Consider the following 13,045-nt stretch of genomic DNA (forward strand, 5'->3'; position numbering starts at 1 on the left):
CTCATAGTGTTTGATGTCCCAAAATGGGGGTCATGCAACACAGAACATTTGGAGTGATGTCACAAACAAAATTTGAGCGATGTCACACACTATTCTAGTGATGTCAACACACTACAAAAATGATGCCACACTCAATTTGTGTGATGTCATACATAGTACTATTAGTGTCACCATACATAATAATGGCTTGATATCATAGGCCAATTAAGGTTAACATCACTCACAATTGATGAGATGTGACACACAATGATGTTGTCACACACACACAGGGGTGTGATGTCACCCATAACCATGTGTCTCACGTCACAAGTAACAAATCATGTGATATCACATGCACACAATGGGAATGAGGTCACAATCACTGATGTCACAGGTAGCAGTGGGAGTGATGTCACACTATTGATATGATGCCACACATATAAATGTGAATGATGTCACACATAAATATGAGAGTAATATGACAAAGGACACATGACTGTTGTCACACATAAGCTGTTAATATCCTACACTCAAGCTTTCTATCCAATGTATTGAAAGAGCACTTCTGCTGAACTCAGCTTGCCAGTAGCTATAGGGAACATACTCTAATGAGAGCTTTTATACTTTTCACTACAACAGGTACAGATTTTCTGTAACATTCATTCAATGAAGTTATAGTGTGAAGAAAACCACTTTTTTTAAATCTCTTCATGATCATCTTGAAAAATGCCCTTTCAAGCGTTGCAGTTCACGTCTTTCATTCAGGCTCTCTCTTACATGGAATGAAAGAATATGCTCATTGAACTCAGTTTGCCTCTAGCTGTTACGAAACTGCTTCTTATGAGACGGTTTAAACTTTTCACTAGACAAGGAAGAGAATATCTATAATAACCATTTATGAAAAGCACAGTGTGGAGAAAAACTCTTGCTTGTACCTGTTTAGCCTCTGCACTGAAAAGTACTTTTTCAAACATTGCAGCTCAAGACATTTACTCAGGGTCTCTCTCACATTAAATGAAATAATATTATTACTGAGCAAAAGTCGACATTAGCTGTAAGTAAGATCTAACCATGAGAATTTTTTACCTTTTCACTACTGCTGGATGAAAATACCTATAACATCCATTGAAATTATATGCACGGTGGAAAAAAAATCTCATTTTAGTTGTTGAGGATCATCTTGATGAGTGAATTTTTCAATCACTTATCTTCACAGCCTGCACTCAGGCTTTCCCTCAAATATAATGAAAGAACACCCGCTCTGAAGTCAACAACCCTGTAGCTGTAAGTCAGCCTCTCTTTAGAGGGCTTTTAAATTTTTCACTACAGCTGGGACTGAGTACCTATAGCATCGATAAAATGAAATTCAAGTGTGGAGAAAATCTCTGGCTGCTATCTGTATAGGATCCTCCTGCAAAGTGCCTTATCCATCATTGTAATTAACGACCGTCTCTCAGGCTCTCTCTCCTATGGAATGCAAGCGTGTACTTGCTGAACTGAGCTGGCAAGGAACTTTAAGCAGGATCTTCCTCTGAGATACTGTGAACTTTGACTGCAGCTGCAAGAGAATATCTGTAATATCCATTCCATGTAAGTTCTCTTTGGAGGAAAACACTTCCTTTGAGTCACTGTAAGTCACTGTAAAGTGACTTTTCATCTTTGTAGTTCATTGCATGCACTCAGGCTTTCTTCCTGATATAAAAGAAAACACCCCTGCTAAACCTACTTTCCCAGTAGCTGTTGGAACGCTTTTCTAGGTTACAATCCACTTTTCACCACAGTTCAGAATGAAGCTGTATCATCCATTCAATGAAAGTACAACTTGAAGAATACATCCTCTTGTAAGTGTTTATGATCATCTTCTTAAGTGGCTTTAAATACACTGCAGTTCAATCTGCATGCAATATCTCACTAGCATATCATGATGATCACTGTTGCTTACCACATGTTGCCAATATCTGTTAGTAACATCTTCATATGAGAGGATTTAATATTTCAGTACAACTGGGAGACGGTGTCTATAACATACATTACATGAAGTCCAGTATGGATAATATTTCTTGCTTGAATCTCTATTCGACTATCCTGCTAATTGCCTTTACCAACATTCTAGTTAACAACCATCAATCAGGAGTTCTTGCCCATGTAAAGCAAGAAATTTCTTGCTGAACTCTTTCAGGAATCTTTAAGGACGATCTTCCTCTGAGACCTTGTAAACTTTCACTGCAGCTAGGAGACTATATCTATTACATTCATTCCATGTAAATACTCAGTGAGGAAAACACTTGCTTTTAGATCCTTTGGATCATATTGTCAATTACATTCTCATCTTTGGATTTCACTGCCTGCATTCAATTTTCCTCCATGATATAAAGAAAAAACACTACGGCTAAACATGCTCTGCCAGTAGCTGTTAGGAACACCTTCCTATGAGAGTTTAAACATTTCACCGCTGCTCAGAAAGAAGCTCTATCACATCCATTCAATGAAAGTGCACCGTGAAGATAACTTCTGCTTGTAAATGTTTAGGATCATCTTCATAAGTGACTTCAGATACACTGCAGTTCAATCTGCATGCAGGGTCTCTCTAGCATATCATGACGCACACTATTGCTTAACAAAGGAGATGAATATCTGTTAGTAACATCCTCATTGGAGAGGCTTTAAAATTTCAGTAGAGCTTGGAAATAGCCTATATAACATCTATAAAATGAAAGTCCAGTTTGGAGAAAATCGCTTGTTTTCATCTGTATAGGAGTATCCTGAAAATTGCCTTTGACATCACTGTTGTTAATGACCTTCCCTTAGGAATTTTCTCCCCGTGATGCAATAAAGTTCTGTTGAACTCATTTTGCAAGTGTCTTTAAGGAGCATCCTCCTCTGAGAGCTTTTAAACTTCCAATTGCAGCTGTGAAAGAATGTCTATAACATCCATCCAATGAAACAGGAGAGTGGAGAAAAACTCTCGCTTGTAGTTTTTGAGGATCATCTTGATAAGTGACGTTTCCCGCTTTGCAGTTTATGGTCTACTCTCAAGCTTTCTCTCCAATGTAATGAAAGAGCGTTCCTGCTGAACTCAGCTTGCCAGTAGTTGCAAGGAACGTATCCTGATGAGAGCTTTTATACTTTTCACTACAACTGGGACAGATTATCTCTATCACTAATTCAATGGAAGTTCAATGTGGAGAAAAACTCCATCTTGTATCTCTTTAGGATCATCTTGAAAAATTCCTTTTCAAACATTGCTTTTCACATGCTTCAATCAACCACTCTCTTAAATGGAAAGAATGAAAGAATGTTCTTGCTGAAGTCAATTTGCCAGTAGCTGATAGGGAACATCTTCCTACGACGGGTTTTAAACTTTTCATTACACAAGGAAAAGAATATTTATAATATCAATCTACTGGATGAACACTGTGAAGAAAAAATCTTGCTTGCAGCTGTGTAGAATCTTCACTGAAAAGTACCTTTTGAAACATTGCAACTCACCACTTTCACCCAGGCTCTGTCTCACATTAAATGAAAGAATGTGATTATGGAAGGGAGTTTGCGCTTAGCTGGATATGAAATCTTCCCATGAGAGGTTTTAAGGTTTTCACTACAGCTTGGAGGGAATATCTGTAACTGCCAGTGAATGAATGCAGATTTAAAAAATAATCTTTGAGTGCTTGAGTATTGTCACGATAAATGACTTTTCAACCATAGCAGTTTGTGGCCTACACTCAGGCTTTCTCTCCAAGGTAATGAAAGAACGCCTGTGCTGAACTTAACTGCCCTGTAGATGTAAGACATATCTTCTTAGGAGGGTTCTGGAACTTTTCACGACAACAGGGAGAGAACAGTTAGGTCATCCACTGAATGAAAGTACGGTGTACAGAAAAATTCTTGCTTCTACCAGTTTAGGATCATCTTTATTTATTTATTTTTTTGAGGAAGATCAGCCCTGAGCTAACATCCACGCCAATCCTCCTCTTTTTGCTGAGGAAGACCGCCTCTGAGCTAACATCTATTGTCAATCCTCCTCCTTTTTTTTCCCTTTCTCTCCCCAAAGTCCCAGTAGATAGTTGTACATAGTAGTTGCACACCATGCTAGTTGCTTTATGTGGGATGCCACCCCAGCATGGCTGGACAAGCAGTGTGTTGGTGCGTGCCCAGATCCGAACCCAGGCCACCAGTAGCAGAGCACGTGCACTTAATTGTTAAGCCACGGGGCCAGCCCCCAGGATCATCTTGAATAGTGCAGTTCCATAAAATGCTGCTCATGGCGTGCACTCAGGCTCTCTCTTGTATCTACAGAAATCGTATTTTGGCTGAAGTCAGCTTCTCAGTCACTGTTGGTGAACATCTATCTATACAACTTTTATATATTTCACTACTCGAGGGATAGTACCTCTATAACATCCACTCCATGGAATTACTCTGTGAAGAAAAACTCTGGTTTGTAGATGTTTAGGATAAACTTGAAAACTGCCTTTTGAAATGTTGCAGTTCATTGCCTGCACTCAGGCTTCCTCTCTGATGTAAAAAACGAAATCTCCTGCTGAACCTAGGTTGCCATGTGTTGTAAGGAACATATTTCTTTGAGAGCTTTTAAACTTTTGCAAACAATTGTGACAGATTATCCATAACATTCCTTCAATGAGAGAACACTGGGAAGACAAACTTCTGCTTGAAGCTGATTAGGATCCTCTTATTAAATGTCTTTTAATAGACTGCAGCTCAATCCAACATACAGACTATCAGAAGCATATCATGAAAGACCACTAATTTGGAAACCAGCTTGCCGTTAGCTGTAAGTCACATCTTCCTATGAGAGCTCTAATCTTTTCACAATAGCTGGGAGAGAATATCTGATACACTCATTCAATGAATGTTCACTGTGGAGAAAATCCACTCCTTGCAGCCCTAGAGAATCATGTTGAAAAGTACCCTTTCATAGACTGCCATTTACAGACATCACTCAGGCTCTTTCTCACATATAATGTAACCATCATTTTCCAGAAGTCAGCATGCTGTTAGCTGTGCATCATATCATCCTGCGAGAGCTTTTCATCTTTTGACTGTAACTGGGAGACATTACCAATAACATCCATTCAATGAAAGGACAGTGTGGATAAAAATTCTTGCTTGCATCTGTAGAGGACTATCCTGAAAATTGCCTTTCCCAACAGTATTGTTAAAGACATTCACTTAACAATTCTCTCCCTGGGGCCTGCCCGGTGGCACAAGCAGTTGGGTGTGCATGCCCCACTTCAGTGGCCTGGGATTTGCAGATTCCTAACCCCAGGCATACACCAATGTACTGCTTACCACGACATGCTGTGGGGGCATCACACATAAAGTAGAGGAAGATGGGCACAAATGTTAGCTCAGGGCCAATCATACACAGCAAAATAGATGAGGATCAGAACCGAATCTTACCTCAGGGCTGATCTTCCTCACCGAGAAAAAGATAGAATTCTCTCCCATGTAATGCCAGAAAGTTCTTGCTTAACTCTGCTTGAAAGTAGATTTAAAGAAGATCTAACGCTGAGAGCTTTTTAACTTTCCATTGCAGCTGCGGGAGAATATCTATAATATCCATCTAATGAACATAGTCTGTGGAGAAAAACATTTCCTTTCAGTTTTTGAGTACCATAACGGAAAGTGCCTTTTCTTCTTTTTGGTTTGTTGCATGCACTGAGGCTACCTTCCCAATGGAAAGAGAAAATACCACTGCTCAACCACTTTTGCCAGTAGCAAGGAAAGAAATATCTTCGTGTCCTGTCTCTCCTCCTTCCGGCAAATGAGGTCCACATTCCTTAACCAGGTTTGGAATATATTTCCATTTTGTGCCTGCAGACGGAATATCACATTCCTTTGAGAAGGCATTTTCTGATCCTGGGTTCCAAGTAGAGCTCTAGGAACCAGTTTGTATATGAGTGGCAATGATTACTAGAGCTTAGCTAAAGTATGTATATCACCCATTGCTGGAAATAACTTCGTGCTCAGTCTCTCTTCCTTCTATCTCTTAAGGATCAGAAACCTAAAACAGGTATGTAACAGAATGCCATTTCGGGCCTTGAGAAAGAATCTCAAATGCTTTTGAGAGGGCACTTTCTGACCCAGGCTTATAAGCAAATGTTGAGATATGACTTTGTATATGAGTCGCAATCCTTACTACAGTTGAGTTAAACTATGTAGAAGACTCTGCATGCCCAATCACTCTTCCATCCAACACTGAAGGATTACATTCCTAAAACAGGTTTTAAACATATTGCTGTTTTGAGCCTTTGGAAGGAATACCACATTCCTTTGAGAAGGTACTTTCTCATCCCAGCTTGTAAGTAGATGTCTAGAAACAAGTTAGTATATGAGTGGCAATCGTCACCCCAGCTGAGCCCAACTGTGTAAAATACCCTTTTCTGGAAGTATCTTTCTGCTCAATCTCTCTTCCATTCAGCTCATGAGAATCAACTTCCTAAACCAGGTTTAGAATATAATGCTATTTCGGTCATTGAGAAAAAATATCCCATTCCTTTGAAAAGACACTTACCAATAACTGCTTGGAAGTAAATGTCTAGGAACAAGTTTCTATTGGAGCATCAATCATTACTACAGCTGAGTTAAATGATTTATAATACCCATTCTTTGAAATAATTTAATGTACACACTCTCTTCCTTCTAGCACTAAGCATCACTAAACCAAACCAGTTATGGATACTATTTCCATGTTGGGCCTTCAGAAGGAACGTTGCATTCCTTTTAGAAGGCACTTTCTGATCCCAGAATATAAGATGTCTAGCAACAAGTTTGTATATCAGTGGCAAGCATTACTACAGCTGAACTACACTATGACTAACAGCCATTCCTATAAATATCTTTGTGCCCAATCTCTCTTCTTTGAAGACCATAAGGATCACAAACTTAAATAAGTGTTGGAACATATTGCCATTTATGTCCTTGAGATGGAATTTCACACTCTTTGAGAAGGCAGTTTCTCATCCCGGGGTGTATGTAGAAATCTAGGAATAGTTTTTATGTGAGTAGCAATCATTACTACAGCTGAGATAATCTATGTATAAAAACCATTCCTGAAAATAACTTTGTGCCCAATATCTCTTGCTTCCATCTCTTAAGGGTCACAAACCTAAACCCAGTTTGAAACATAATGTCATTTTAGGCCTTGAGAACAAATCTCACATTCTTTTGAGAAGGCTCTTTCTGATAAGGCCTTGTACGTAGATGTCTAGGAACAAGTTTTTATATGATTGTCAGTCATTACTACAGCTGAACTAAACTATGTATAACATCCATTCTTGGTCATAACATCATGCCCCATTTCCTTTCCTTCCAGCTCATAAGGACCATCTTCCTGCACCAGGTTTTAAAAGTATTGCCATTTTAGGCCTCATGAAGGAATCTTACATTCCTTAGAGAAAGTACTTGCTGGTCGTGGTTGTAAGTATATGTCTAGTAACAAGTTTGTAAATGAGTGGCAATCATTGCAGTAGCTGAGTTAAACTATGTATATCACCCATTCCTGGAAATAACTTCTTGCCCAGTCTCTCTTCCCTCCAGATCATAAGGATCACAAACGTAAAACTGGTTTGGAACATATTGCCACATCAGGCATTGAGAAGGGATCTCACATTCCTTTGAGAAGGCACTATCTCATCCAGGCCTGTATGTAGAAATCTAGGAATAGTTTGTATGTGAGTGGAAAACATTACTACACCTGAACTAAATTATGTATAGCACTCATTCCTAGAAATAAGTTGGTACCCAACTCTCTCCCCTAAATCTCATAAGAACCAACTTCCTGAAATATTTTTGGAACATAGTGCCATTTTGGGCCTTGAGAACGAATCTCACATTCCTTTGACAAGATACTTAGAGATCCAAGCTTGTAAGTAAATGAGTTGTTTATATATGAGTTGCAAACATTACTGAGCTAAACTGAATATAAGACCCATTCCTGAAACGACTTCGTTCCCAATGTGTCTTCCTTCCAGCTCATAAGGATCACTGCCTAAATTAGTTTTAGAACATAATGCCATTTTGGACATTGAGAACGGTTCTCACCTTCCTTTCTGAAGGCATTTTCTGATATCAGCTCGTAAGTAGATGTCTAGGAACAAGTCTGTATATCAAAGGGAATCATTGTTACAGCTGTGCTAAACTATGACTAACTCCTTTCTTGGAAATAACTTCTTGCCCCATCTCTCTTCCTTCCAGCTCGTCAGGATCACATCCTAAACCAGGTTGGGAACATAATGTCAATTTGAGCATTGAGAATAAATTCACTGTCTTATGAGAAGGTACTTCCTGATGCAGGCTCGTAAGTAGATGTCTAGGAAGAAGTTTCTATATGAATGGAATCCTTATTACAGCTGAATTAACCATGTAAATCACTTATTCCTGGAAAGAAATTTGTACACCTTCTTTTTTCCTTCCAACTCGTAAGGATCACTTTCCTACACCAGGTTTGGAAAATAATGTCATTTCGGGTGTTGAGAACCAATCTCACATTCCCTTGAGAAGGCACTTTCTCATCTAGACTTCTAAGTAGATTTCTAGGAACAAGTTTGTATATGAGTGTAAATTATTGCCACAGATGTGCTAAACTACGTATAACACATATTCCTGCAAATACCTATTTGCCCCATCTCCATTTCTTCCAGCTCAGAAGGACCATTTTCCTCCACCAGGTTTTGAAAATGTTACCATTTCCCTCCACCAGGTTTTGAAAATGTTACCATTTCCCGCCCTAGGAAGGAATCTCACATTCCTTTGAGAAGCCATTTTTCTGATCCTGCCTCATATGTAGATGTCAAAGAACAAGTTTGAATATTAGTGGCAGTCACTACTACAGCTGAGCTTAATTACGTATAACACCAAGTCCCTGAAATAACATCATGTCCAATCTTTCTTCATTCGATCTCAGAAGGATCAGAAACTTAAACCACGTTTGGAACAGCATGTCATTTCGGATCTTGAGAACGGATTTCACATTCTTTTCAGAAGGCATTTTCTGATCCCAGCAAGTAAGACTTTTAAGGATAATCTTTTACATACGTGGCAATCATTACTACAGCTGACCTAAACTATCTATAACACCCATTCCTGCAAATAACATCATGCCCAGTCTCTCTTCTTCCCAGCTCTAAAGGATTACAATCCTAAACCAGGTTTTGAACCTATTGTCTTTTGGAGCCTTGAGAAGTAATCTCACATTCCTTTGTGAAGGTATTTTCTGATCCCGACTTGTAAGTAGATGTAGATGAACCAGTTTCTATATGAATGGGAATCATTACTACAGCTGAGCTAAAGTAAGAATAACACCCTTTCTTGGAAATAACTTCGTTCCCCATCTCTCTTAGTTCCAGCTTGTAAGCATAACTTCCTAAACCATGTTTGGAACATAAAGCCATTTTGGTTGATCAGAACAACACTCACTTTCCTTTGAGAAGGCATTTTTTGATGTGGGCTTGCAAGAAGATGTGTAGGTCATATGGTACTTGACCTTCTCCCTCTGGCTTATTTCACTTTGCATAATACCCTCAATGTCCATCCATGTTGTCAAAAAATACTGTATGATCTCACTCATTAAGTAGGAGATAATAACAACAAAAAATAAACACATACAGACAGAGATTGGATTGTTGGTTACCAGAGGGGAAGTGAGGAGGGATGAAGGCAAACTGACAATTAGGCACATGGGTGTAGTGATGGATTGCAATTAGTATTTGGGTGGTGAACCTGAGAACATGATGTAATCCATGCAGAAATAGAAGTATAATGATGTACACCACAAATATATACAATGTTATAAACCAATGTTACCAGAATAAACAATAATTTTAAAAAAATGATGTTTAGGAACAAGATTGAATATGAATAGAATCATTACCACAGCTGAGCTAAATTGTGTAAATCACCTATCCTTGGAAAGAACACCATACCTAATCTCTGTTCCTTCTAGCTCATGAGGATCGCCTTTGTAATCCAGGTTTGTAACTTAATGCCATTTCAGGCATTGAGAACCAACTCACATTCCTTGGGGAGGGAATTTTCTGATCCAGACCTCTAAATAAATGTCAAGAACATGTTTGTATATGAGTGGCAATCATTACTAAAGCTGAGCTAAACTATGTATAACGCCCATTCGTGAAAATAACTTCATGCCCCATCTCCCATCTTTCCAGCTCATGAGGACCATCTTTTCCACTAGGTTTTGAAAATATTACCATTTGGGCCTTGTGAAATCACACATTTCTTTGAGAAGGCTCTTTCTGATCCTGGCTTCTAAGTAGATGTCTAGGAACAAGTTTCTAAATGACTGTCAATAATTACCACAGTTGAGATAAACTATGCCTAACACCTATTCCTGGAAATAACTTTGTGCCTAATCTACCTTCCTTCCATCTTGGAGGGATCACAAAGCTAAACTAGGTTTGGAACGTAATGCCATTTCATAGCTTGAGAACGAATCTCACATTCCTTTGAGAAGGCACTTGGAGATGCTGGCTTGTAAGTGAATGTCTAGGAACAAGTTAGTATTTGAGTGGCAATCATTACTACAGCTGAACTAAACTGACTATAACACCAATTCCTTGAAATATCTTTGTTCCCAGTCTCTCTTCCTTCCATCTCGTAATGATCACATCCTTAACCAGGTTTGTAACATATTGCCATATCAGACATTGAGAACAATTTTTACATTGCTTTGTGAAGGCACTTTCTGATCCAGGCTTGTAAGTAGATGTCTAGGAACCAGTTTCTATATGAATGATAATCATTACTACAGCTGAGATAAACGAAGAATAATCCCCTTTCCTGGAAATAACTCCATTCCTCATCTCTCTTGCTTCCAGCTAGTAAGAATCACATCTAAATCAGGTGGGGAACATAATGCCATTTTGGGCAATCATAACAAAACTCACTTTCCTTTGAGAAGGCACTTTCTGATCAGGACTCATAAGAAGATATCTAGACCAAGTTCGTATATTACTGGAATCATTACTACAGCTGAGCTAAACTATGTATAACACCCATTCCCAAAATTAATTTCGTGCCCCATCTCCCTTCCTTTCAGCTCAAAAGGACCACCTTTCTCCACCAGGTTTTGAAAATATTGCCCTTCGGGCCTTGTGATTGAATCTCAATTTCCTTTGAGAGTGCACTTTCTGATCACGGGTTGTAAGTAGATCTCAAGGAACAAGTTTGTATATGAGTGGCAACGAATACTATAGCTGAGCCAAACTGACTGTAACACCCGTTCCTTGAAACAATAACATTGCCAATCTCTTTTACTTCCAGCTCGTAATGATCACTTCCTAAAACAGGTTTGGAACAGAATGACATCTCAGGCATTGAGAATGATTGTCACATTCCTTTGAGAATGCACTTTGAGACTTCAGCTTGTAAGCAGATGTCTATTAAGCAGTTTGTATATGAATGTAAATCATTATTACAGATGAGAAAACTCTGAATAACTCCCTTTCCTGGAAAAATACTTCATGCCAATTCTGTCATCCTTCCAACATACAAGGATCATTTCCTAAACCAGGTTTGCAACACAATGTCATTTTGGACGTTGAGAACAAAACTCACTTTCATTTGAGAAGGCAATTCTGATATAGGCTTGTAAGTAGATGTTTAGGAAAAAGTCTCTATTTGTGTGGAATCATTACCACAGCTGAGCAAAACCATGTAAATCACCTGTTCCTGGAAAGAAAATCATACACGATTACTATTCCTTCCAGCTCATATGGATCAACTTCCTAAACCAGATTTGGAACAAAATGCCATTTCTGGCATTGGATACCAAACTCACACCCCTTTGTGACTGGACTTTCTGATGCCAGCTGGTAAATAGACGTCTAGGAACAAGTTTGTAAATGAGTGGCAATCATTACTTCAGCTGAGTTAATCTATGCACAAAACAGTTTCCTGGAAATAACTTCCTGCCCAATCTCTCTTCTTTCCATCTCATAAGGATTGCAAACCTAAAACACGTTTGGAAAATATTGTGATTTGGGGCCTTGAGAACAAATCTCACTTTCCTTTGAGAAGGGCACTTTCTGACCCCGGCTTGTAAGTAAATGTTTTAGACCAAGTTTGTATATGAGTGGCAATCATTATTACAGCTAAGCTAAACTGACTATAACACCCATTCCTTGAAACTACTTCATGCCTAATCTCTCTCCCTTCCAACTCCTAAGGATCACTTACTAAACCATGTTTGAAACATAATGCCATTTCAGGCACAGAAAATGATTCTCGCATTCCTTTCCGAAGACCCCTCTGATGCTGTCTTGTAAATAGATGTCTAGGAACAAGTTTGGATATGAGAGGCAATCATTACTACAGCTGAGCTAAACAATGTATAACACACATTCGTGGAAATAACTTCCAGCCTAATCTCTCTTCCTTTCAGCTTGAAATAATCACAACCCTAAAACAGGTTTTAACATAAGCCATTTCAGGCCTTAACAACAAATATCACATTCCATTGATAACGCTGTTTCTGATCATGGCCTGTAAGTAAACGTCTAGGAACAAGTTTGTATGTGAGTGACAACCATTTCTAGAGCTGAGCTAATCTATGTATAACATCTATTCATTGAAATAACTTCCTGCCCAATCTCTCTTCCTTCCAGCTTGTAAGGATAACCTTCCATAACTAGGTTTGGAACATATTGCCGTTTCAGGCCTTGAGAAGGACTCTCATATTACTCTGAGAAGCCACTTTCTGATTCTGGTTTCCAAGTAGATGCCATGTAACAAGTTTCTATATGAGTGGCAATGATTAGTACAGCTGAGATAAAATATGTATAACACACATTCCTGGAGATAACTTCGTTCCCCATCACTCTTCATTCCTGCTCTTAAGCATCACAAACCTCAACCAGGTTTGGAACTAATGCCTTTTCAGGCATTGATCATGAATCTCACATTCCTTTGAGAAGGCACTTTCTGATACCACTAGTAAGTAAATGCCTTTGAACATGTTGGTATATGAGTGGAAATCATTACTACAGATGACCTAAACTATGCATAAGAACCATTCTTGGAAATAATT

Source organism: Ceratotherium simum, unplaced genomic scaffold, assembly GCF_057802395.1.
Source record: "Ceratotherium simum simum isolate JZ-2026a unplaced genomic scaffold, ASM5780239v1 HiC_scaffold_43, whole genome shotgun sequence".
NCBI classification, from domain to species: Eukaryota; Metazoa; Chordata; class Mammalia; order Perissodactyla; family Rhinocerotidae; genus Ceratotherium; species Ceratotherium simum.